A 10,754-nucleotide genomic window follows, 5' to 3' on the forward strand; every position below is an offset into this window, starting at 1 on the left:
GTTTTTTTTTTATATGGGGTCTTCCAATATAGCCAGGCTGGCCTCAAATCTACAGTCCTGCCTCAGCCTCCTGAGTGTTGGGATTACAGGTGTGCACCACTACCTCAGGCTCAGTGTCCTTATTTCAGTTTTGAAGGGGAGCAATGGCTAGTGCTGTACCTAGAACCATTAGGGAAACTGCTGAATTCAAGGCCTGCGTAGCAAGGTGTGGACTTGTCCAACATGCCTTGGGGGAACTTGTGGCAGATCCGCACCTGCAGTGCCACGTGGACGGACCTCGTGGCTCAGTGGTCTTTTGTTTCTCTTCTTTTTAAAAATGATTTTTTAGGGTTGGAGAGATGACTCAACAGTTAAGAGCACTGACTGCTCTCGCAAAGGACCCAGGTTCAATTCCCCATCACCCACATGGTGGCTGTTTGTAACTCCAGTGCTAGGAGATCCAATGCCCTCTTCCGTCCGTGGACATTGCATGACATGGTGCACTTATGTACATGTAGGCAAAACATTCATGCACATTAAATAAACAAATTTTAATGACTTTAAAATTATTTTTAAAAAATATTTTATTTATTATTTTTATTTTATATGTATGCATGTATTGCCCGCATGTAGGTAAGTGCACCCATGTCGTGCAATGCCCAAGGAGGAGAGAAGAAGCCGTTGGATCCCCTGGAACTGGAGTTATAGAGAGTTGTTAGCTGCTATGTGGGTTCTGGGATTCGAACCCGGGTCTTCTGCAAGAACAGTCAGTGTTCTTAACTGCTGAACTATCTCTCCAGCCCCTAAAATATCTATTTTTTAAACAGAGACAAATGGAGAACTGCTTGTGGGATCTCCCAGCGCTGTCACATGTTAGCATCCAGTTTTGTTCACTTCCCTGTTTCAAAGGAACAGAGCACAGAATGTGGAAGTCTTCAGTGATCATCCCTGATCTCATTCCAAACCAGGGAGCCAGTTTCACAAATTAAATGTTTGTCATGCCTACACACGTTTCCCTGCTTTTACTACATCTGTACCCATAAAAGTTACAGAAGTTGGCTTCATGGTTTACACACCTTGTGTGCATTTGGCTTTTTTTTTTTTTTTTTTTTTTTTTTTTTTTTTTTTTTTTTGCCCTAGCTGGCCTGGAACTCGCCATGTAGACCACTATGAAAAAATTCCAAAGCCTCAGGACTCACCATGTAGACCAGGCTGGCCTGAACTCACAGAAATCCGCCTGCCTCTGCCTCCCATGTGCTGGGATTAAAGGTGTGCGCCACCATGTCTGGCTTCCATTTGGCTTTTTATAATTTTTGTTGCTTCTTTTGCTCAACGTTTGAATCTTTGTGCTTTTCGCTGCTTTGAGCATATCACTTGACTATTTTCTGGCTTATTCCTCGCCTTGTGGGTGGACCTTTAGATGTCTCCTACATCCTGGTTTCTAATAATTTCCCAGTTTGGGAGGCTCAGAAAATGACCTTTAGAGATGGGGAAGGTGGGCATCCTGGTATTCTCCGGAAGGACACTAAAGGTGGTCTGGGGAAAGAAAGTAGCAGTGGGGGGCAACGCCTTGGCCATCAAATCTTCTACAAGCCGTCACTGAGCCCCGGGACAACAGGCAAAGAGCACTCAGTCTCCTGTGCTTGGCCCCATTCACAAGAACTCCTTTTTTCTTCAGGTGATTAATTCTGAGGGCCTTGCCAAGCTGGACAGGGGCTCTACCACTGAGCTATATCTCCAGCCTTTGTTTGTTTGTTTAGTTGGTTGGTTGGTTGGTTTTTGGAGACAGTGTCTTGCTAAGTTGTCCACACTGGCCTTGAACTTGTGATCTTTCTCCCTCCTGAGTAGCTGGGATTACAGGCCTATGCTAGCAGGCCCAACTCACAGCAAGAAGCCCTTGCTCCTGTAACGCCTCTCAGGACACTTGAAGAGAAGGGCAGATGCAGAATAACACTGGAAAGTAAGACAATTCCAGAATTCCAAAGTTTGGAGGGTGATGATGTCTTCTTCCAAACCTTGTCATTACAACCTCATGTAGAGATTGGGAGACTGAAGCTGGGAGAGTGGAAGTGCCTGTGTCTCATCCACCTGAAGCCTCAACCCAGTGACGTTTAGGGAGAAAAGTTCTCAGCACCCCACCAGCTCTCAAGCACCTGAAAAGTGTGGCCATTTGCAGAATCATCTACTGAGATTAAGCAACCCCTGGGGACCCCACATGGTGCCACGTGCCAAGAACTTCACCCAAGGGTACAAAGAAGAGGGTTTTATGGTGTAATTAGAGAGCTGAGGTACCCAGAAACCATTGGCAAGGATTACAGAACTAGCTGTGTGCCACATGGCGAAAGGAACCAGGACCCTCCTCAGCCTTTCTCCACCTCTCCTCCTCCTCCTCCTCCCCCCTTCTTCTCTTCTCCTCCCTCTTTCTCATTTTATTCTTGTTTATTTTTCTCTCTCTCCTAGTATAAGACCCTCATCCCAGGATCCAGAGCACCTGAGTTCCCTTCACTCACTCACTGGCATCACTCCCAGATTCACTTCTCTGCCTCATTTTCCCCTTAACAACAAAGAGGCTTCCATAGCTGGATGACTGCTCAGACCAGTAAGGATGTAACTGTCTGGTGGACACTGGTCACTAAAATTTCTAGGAAAGCAAGCCCTCAGCTAGTGCCCTCCACCCATTAAGAAGCTTGTACTGTAGCTGGTGATCAAAGACACTTTGAAGGAAGTCTCATTAACTGTTCATTGTGCATAGGAGGCACTTTTTCGCTGTCTCTTTCCACTTGAAGATGTGGGGAGTAAGTTGGGTAGCTCAGGCCCCTTCAGACCTGGCATCATGCTCACCAGATTGCCAACAGACCTACCAATTTTCAAATCACAGGATCTGCAGGCTTCTGTTTCAACAACTGCAGGTAGAGAAGACAAGACCAACGCACAGCACCTTTACCCACTCAGGGGTTTCACTAGTGACTGGGACCTTTCTGCACTATTTGCTGATTTACCCAGTACAAATACATGGTTCTAGAAAATGATCAGATCAGCACCAATTAATGATATGGAGGGAAAAAAAATAACAGTTTGATGGTTGAATAGGAGACTAATTAATGTCTGCATTAATTTCCTGCCATGTAAAGGGGTTGGTGACAGAGCTTGTTCCTCTCAATACCTGCAAGATTACTGACCCCAGTATCTTCGCACAGATCTGGCTCAGAAGCCCAATACGAGAACAGGGAAAGGTGGTCAGGACAGCCCTGGCCGGGCACATCCAGATCCAGGTCTGAGTGAGCTCCAGGTAGATACAGGTTTATGCCCATGCTTTGATATTCTCTCTCTCTCTCTCTCTCTCTCTCTCTCTCTCTCTCTCTTTCTCCCTCCCTTCCTTCCTCCTTCCCTCCCTCCCTCCTTCCCTTTTTCCCTTCCCTTCCTTTCCCTTCCCCTTCTCCTTCCTCACTTTTTTTTCCCCTTTGAGACAAGTTCTCACTATATAGCCCTGGCTGGCCTGGAGCTCTCTATGTCAACCAGGCTGACCTTTCCTCCCTGCTCCCTGGGCAAACCACTTGACCTCAGTTTCCCTGCTAATAAAATGTATATAATCATACATCTCTCTAAGGATGCCTCTTAAGGATAATTGGCCAGTTCTTGCAGGGCACTTTGAAGAAAATTGCCATGAGGGTGCTCTGCTGGCCCTGGAATTTTCCTTGGTGCCAATATCAAACAGAAGAGGATGGCAGTGTTCCGATTCTGGCCCTCCCAGCTGAGCCTTGCTTGCCAGTTCGGTTGGAAGAGTAGAGGGGGATGGACTGTGATCTCAGTCTGGGCCTGCCTAGATTATGAAAGGCAGGCCCTGCCTTTGAAGCCTGCCTGCAACGCTTGTTTAATTTTAATGGAAGTGAGCAGAGGTGGGAAGTTTCTGCTTGGCAGAAGAAAACAGGTTGAGCCCAAAGAGAGTTAGAGCCAGCTTAGTTTGGATCCTGTTTGGCTTTGAAGTCCTTGGTCCCCAATGCGGGAGTTCCAGGCTGACTTTGCTCTGTCAGCAGGGTGGGCTGCAGGGAGCTGGGGAAACAGAGGACCCTGGCTTTTCAGCTCAACCAGGAGCACATGACCCCATCCCAATTCAGAAATCACTTTACAACCAACAGTCTCCTGAGTGGGTGACTTTCTGGGGGATTGTCCAATGGGAGTGTCAGACCAGAGTGCCCTCAGCTGAGGGCTGGGTGATAGAAACAGAAGAGCAGATGGCGACTGGGAGGGCAGCTCAGCAGCGGACTGAGCTTAGTATACAATACACAAGGCCTTGGGTTCAAGCTCCAGCATAAGATAGAAGACAGAAAGTAGACTGGTTGTAGCTAAGGGGGATGTGGCCGACTGAACTCCATTGAGGACAAGGTCGGATGTTGCCAGTTCATTTCATAGAGCAATTGAAATTTGAATTCTCTGTGTGAGGAGGAAATTCCAGTTTTCAATATTGATTGAAATCATTTATTTATGCATTTGTTTATTGAAACAGGGTCTTGCTATTGTAACTGAGGCTGACCCTAATCCTCCTGCCTCAACGTCCTGAGTGCTGGAATTACAGGTGTGCTCCACCACACCTAGCTATTATTTATTATTTTAAATACCCTTTGCATGAACAAACATATGCATAAGCTACAGCGGCCCAGAGGTCCTATTTTGTGAACCTTGCCCCACAGAAGCTTAAGTTAAAAAAATCATTTCAGCATTTGATTATTATTTTCTTTCTTTGGTGTGTATGTAACACATGCATGTGGAGGCCAGAGGTTGACATCTGGTGTCTTCCTTGGTCACTCAGTGTCTCTCACTAAACTTGAAACCTGCTAATTCAGTTAGACCAGCTGGAGAGGAAGCCTCATTGATCCTCCTGTCTCTGCCTCCCAGAGCTTGGATTTCAAGTATATGACACTGTACCTGGCTTTTTTATGTGGTTGTTAGGGATTGAACTCTCATAAACACTTTACTGACTGTGAGCTGTTTATTTTATTGTTTTCTAGAGATTTCAGACAGGTCCCTGGTGAAGGACTGGGAATACTCATGAAAAGCTTTATGAAAATACAGTATTTAGCCAGGTATGGTGGTTCAAAACTGTAATCCCCATACTTGGGAGGTAGAGACAGGAGGATCAGGAATTCAAGATCATTCTTGGTTATGTCGTGAGTTCAAGGCAAGCCCAAACTACATGAGATTCTATCACAGATGAAAAACAAAACAAAACTAGAGATTTTACTTCATTAGACTTGGGGTGCAGTATGTGGGGGGTTCTTATAATCTTTAAATTCCTCAGGTGATTGATGTGCAAGCAGGTTAGGGGAACAGTGATCTCATTGGTCCCTCTCAATGTTTATTTGTTTAATTTTTATGGTGCAGGGGATGAAGTCCAGGGCCTCACACATGCCTGACAGTGCCTGGCAATGCCACCTCTCCCCTCTCCTCTTTACGTACCCCCTCCATCTACGCAGGATGAGAAGCTAAGCCTGAATGTTGACTTCTAGCCCAGCTTCCCTACTCTCTCCATGGCTGACCCCCAAGTCTGGAAGGCATACCTTTCAAGAGTCAGGTACAGCTTGGAGATACTAGAAGCATCAGATTAATGACTGGCTCAGCAACTTTGGCTTTAACCAGGGTCTTCTGAGCAGAAAAAGGAAAGCTGTTTCTATGATGTTCATTGGATGTCAACCATTGATCACACTCCTACAAATGGGTCAGATCTGTCATGTAGAAATCAAATCTCTCTTAGCTCTGTTTTTATTTTTGCCCACTGTGCTGGATAGCTTTAGTGTCAACTTGACACACCTGGGTTGAGGGAGCCTCCGTTGGGGAATTGCCTCTATTGGACTGGCCTGTGGCCATGTCTGAGGGGCATCTTCTTGATGAGTGATGTGGGAGGGCCCAGCCCACTGTGGGTGGTGCCACCCCTGGGCAGGTGGGCCTGTGTTGCATAAGAAAGCAGGCTGAGCAGGGGCCAAGGGAACAAGTACCAGTAAGCAGCGTTCCTTCATGGCCTGTGCTCTAGCTCCTGCCTCCAGGTTCCTGCCCAGAGTTCCTACCTTGGGCTCCCTGATGAACTGCGACCTGGGAGATGTAAGCTGAATAAACCCTTTCCTCCCCAAGTTGGTAGTGGTCAGAGTATTTTGTCACAGCAATGAAGAACAAACTAGGATACCCACTTTACCTATTGGGGTAGAGCACGCCATAATATCCTTTTGAGTAAAGCAGGTTGGAGAAGGGTGTGGCTTTGCCTTGAACTCTTAGAGACTTCAAGAAAGACCTGTGCTTTTGTTGAGTCTGGGCACCTAGCATCCCTCTCTCTGAATCTGCTTTGGGATTTTATAGATTCAGGCCAAGCCAAGCCTCCTTTCCTCCACATGGGCTGTCATCTCACCATCCCTTTGATCTCTGTAGCCACCTGCAGTCGTCTGACACACGTGTCCCATGTTTGAATGCAAATGCTGTAACTCAGCTCACCTTACACTCCAGGGCTTCTGACAGGGAAACTTGGCCCTCATGAATCCCACTGAGAGTCAGAGAAAGAGACACCCTCTTTCCAAAACCTCAGAACAGCAGGATGACTGGCCATGTCTCATGAGATGGATGCCCAGGCCTTCATTCTGCAAAGGTTTGCCAGGTGCCTGAGAGATGCAGGTTCTGGGATGCTCACTGTAAATACAGTGTTCAGTAAAGCCAGCAAATCCTTGCCCTCCTGGAGTTTGTGTGTTCTAATGAGGAAGACTAAGAGAAGGCAATCAGACAATCATATCCATGATTGTGAAACGACATATCCAAATTGTGAAATGTGACACGGATAATTCCAGGCATACAAAGGGGACCCTAACCCAGACAACAGACATAATCTTTCAGCTGAGAGCTGTGAAGGGAGGACTGTGCCAGCAGCGGGAATAGCACATGCAAGGGCCCTGTGGCTGGGAATTGTGTGACTTCTCTTAGAAAACCAAGAGGCCAGTGTAACTAGAGGTAGAAGCTAAGGGGGAAGATGGTACTTTGAAAGCTGTGAATAAACTGCCTAGACTCACTGGTGTGTCCCAACTTTTGGCATCATGACAAGTTGGCATCTACAAAGTTCATACTTGAGAACTGTGCAATTGAATGGGAGAAGAAACCCAGCAACACAAAATATCTCATATTTTAAGTGAGTTTATGATTTTTTTTGGATCACATTCATAAGTATCCTGTGGTACATGTGACCTGTGGGCCATGTGAACATGTTTGGGAGGGTTCAGTTTGGCTCATGAGTAAGTGAAGCAAGCCAGGCTAGAGAAAAAAGGAAGCATTGGGGACAGTGGCAAATTGGATAAAACATGCCCCGTGTGGTCTGGGGATGTAGCTTAGTTGGTAGAATAAATGCCTAGCAAATATAAAGCCCTGGGTTCACTCCCCAGCACTGCATAAACTGGATATGGAGGTGCATGCCTGTAATCCTAGCATGGAGAGAGAGGCAGGAGGATCAAAAGTTCAAGGTCATTCTCAGCTACATAGCTAGTTTCAGTCCAGCCTGAGATACATAAGGTCCTGTCTCAAAACAAAACAAAATAGTAGGCCAGGGAATGGCTCAGTGGGTAAAGACACTTGCTGCCAAGCCTGAGGACCTGAGTTTGAGCCTTGAGACCCACATGATGGAAGGAGAGAGCCAACTTCCCCACATTGTCCTCTAGCCTTCACACGTGTCACACACAAATAAGAAATTTCTTGTTCCTCCAATGCCGTGGTTCTCAACCATGGCTTCATATTATAGCCAATTTGGAGACTACCTATCATCTATCTATCTATCTATCTATCTATCATCTATCTATCTATCATCTATCTATCATCTATCTATCATCTATCTATCATCTATCTATCTATCATCTATCTATCATCTATCTATCATCTATCATCTATCTATCTATCATCTATCTATCTATCTATCTATCTATCTATCATCTATCTATCATCTATCTAACAAGTCTGCCTTGTGTGAGGAGGCAGGTCTACTATAACCAGTTCTACACAGGTGCAAGCACACCTGTGTATCCCACACGATAGAACTTCTTGATTTTTCAAGTGAAAAAAAGTACAAAGTCCAACTCTTCCTTGAGAAGTCTGCACCCATGTCTTGGGCATGTACTACCTGTGTCCTAAGCATCTGTGTCTCCCTTGATGCCCATACTTAAATATATCTTAATACCATTTCTTAATAAAGTACAACCTTGCTTCATTTTAAAATGGGGAGCTGGGGAGATGGCTTGCTGGGTAAAGAACTTTCTACACAAGCATGAAGGCCTGAGTTTGGATCCTCAACACCCATACAAAAGCCAGGCATGGTGGTCCATGTTTGTAATCTCAGTGCTGGGAGGTAGAGATGGGAAAATCTCAGGGATTTGCTGGCCAGACAAGTGTAGCCAATCAGTGAGCTCCATGTTCAGTGAGAGACCCTGTCTCAAAGAATATGATGGAGAAGAAATTGAGGAAGACACTTGACATTGACCTCTAGCCTCCACAGGAATACACATGGGCATGGGCACACACACACACACACACACACACACACACACATGTGCGCCCCCACCCCTCACCACCCTCATCCTCAGTTGAGCAAACCCTCAGCCCAGGGCTTTCTTGGCTTGCAGCCCTTGCTCCCCACAGTGATTTTGGAAGCACAAAGGGCCTTTCTGGCTCTATTTTCTCTTGGGCCCCAGGCAAGCTGTAACTGTGGGGCTATTTCCCAATTTGCAGCGGGAAGTGTTTGCGGGGTCAAGTGTGGCAGCCGCTGGGGATATAGTATGGGGAGTAATTAGGGTTAAAAATGACTTTGAAGCTTCCCCAAGCCAAAGGCCTAAGCTCAGAAGGTAGATTTCAAAGGGTTTGCCGCCATTCCTATGCCTCAGCCCACCCCCCATGTCAGGAGCCTGGCCTAAGGGAGTGACAAACAGCTGGCTATGCTATGAGACATGATGCCAGCACAGCCATTGTCCCCACCAGCCTTTCTTCTTGCCCCATTTACTCAGTGAGCCTCTTCTGTGTCACAAATCATTGAAATATGTCCTTAGATAGCTTGCAGCCCAGCAAGGAAAATTGACAAGGATTCAGATCTCATACACGTGCAGTGTTACAGATGGGATCTGTGCGCAGGTTTAGGAAGCCTTCCTCTTTCCAGGTAAGGGATGCTTGAGCTGAAATTGATGACTGAACTTGAGTTAGCTGAGGTGGACTGTGGGAACTATTTCAGATGGAGGTAGTTTCCAAGCCCAGGGGCCAGAGCGAACAAGAGGCAACAGGCTTGGGGACAGCCACATTAGCCAGGGTTGAGAGTCCAAGGCTTTGTGGAGGATTGGCCATTGGGTGTATGGTAGGGGCCAAGTCACAGAGCCTTAGGAGATAAGGGTAAGGGTTTTAAGGGTTCTGTGTTTTACCTTGAAAGCAATAAAAAGTTTCTGAGTTTCAACTCAGAAGGAAATATTTGGATTTGATTGCAGTTCTTTAAACTTAGTGACTACTTCTTTCGTCTTTTGTTTGGGTCTTGGTTTCTTTTGTTTGTTTTTGGTTTTTTGTTTTGGTTTTTAAGGCAGGGTCTCATGTAGCCCAGGCTGGTCTCAAACTCACTATATAGGTGAGGCTGGTCTTGAACTTCTGATCCTCATGTTTCTACCTCCTGTAGGAAACATTAATTATCAGTCTTTTCTGCCAAATACTGTAAATCTTTGGTTTAGGACAAGGAATTCAAATCTTTTTAAAAATATTTATTTTTATTTTATGTGTATGAGTATGTTGCCTGCATGTTTGTAAAGGGCACCCTGTGTGTGCAATGCTTGCAGAGGCCAGAAGAGGGCGTTGGATCCCCTAGAACTGGAGTTAAGGATGGTTGTTAGCTGCCACGTAGGTGCTGCCTCACCGACTTGCTTTCGCTTTGTCGGTGTATTCTTTGCTCTGTGTTGGTGGAGTCCTTAGACCTCAGGTTTTATTTCTAACACTCCCAAGTGCTGGGATTACAGGTATATACCATCATGCCCAGCCATTTTCTTGGTTTTATTTCCTTGGAAGAGAAGCCTGGCTAATTCTGGTCCCGACGTCACACTTGCAAGTACACAGCACTAGCACTTGAAAAGCAGATTACTGGTGTAAGTCCATATTTGGGGTGAAAATAGTGGTGTAAAGAGGTCATCTGCCAAAGTCACCCAGTCAGGCAAGCGCAGAATGAGGGCTTAAACCAGTTATCTGGGTCCAAAGTCTAGGCTCTGTGCGTAACACAAATAAGGTCATAATAGCTGACAGCCAAGTACCTACCTCAGCCACGTGCCAGGGACGAAAAAATTTGGTCTATGAAGTTTTCCTTGTGGATACCAGAGGAGCAAAAGCATCCCATCTCTACAATCCACATGGGCTTTGAGTAGGGTGGGAGGAACTGAAGCTCTGCTCTGTGCGTGTTTGGCCTACTAATGGGGCAAGGAGGCCTGCAGCTCATTAGCCAGGTTCTTAGGAGGCCAGCCTGCAAGTCCTTTCTCTTGCAGAGAACACTGAGCAGTTTCCTGGAATGGATGGAGCACAAAAGAGCCTTTCAGGACCCCCTGCTGAATGAACTGTTCTGTTCCCGGCAAAGCTTTTATAGACTTTTTAAAGACATGGGAGAAAACAGAAGCGCAGAGCCTCCACAAAGTTCTGTTTCTCAGGGTGGACAGGCAGGAATGCTGCAAAGCCCCAGGCCAAGCCTGGGATGGGGCAGGCAGAAGGTGGAGGAGTCATGATGTAGCACCTGGGGTTAATGATCACCC

General features: G+C 46.3%; 1 protein-coding gene across 1 annotated transcript in view; it reads right to left on the reverse strand.

Annotated features, from left to right (window-relative positions):
- The window catches only part of Mt4 (metallothionein 4), a 24,607-nt gene extending 14,265 nt beyond the window's left edge, over positions 1-10,342 (reverse strand). The window contains exon 1 of the mRNA XM_008852744.1: positions 10,270-10,342. The gene's annotated coding sequence lies outside the window, so the exon portion shown is untranslated. The remainder of the gene's footprint in view (positions 1-10,269) is intronic.
- Positions 10,343-10,754: the final 412 nt, after the last annotated feature.

Source organism: Nannospalax galili, unplaced genomic scaffold, assembly GCF_000622305.1.
Source record: "Nannospalax galili isolate Female #2095 unplaced genomic scaffold, S.galili_v1.0 scaffold1007, whole genome shotgun sequence".
NCBI lineage: Eukaryota > Metazoa > Chordata > Mammalia > Rodentia > Spalacidae > Nannospalax > Nannospalax galili.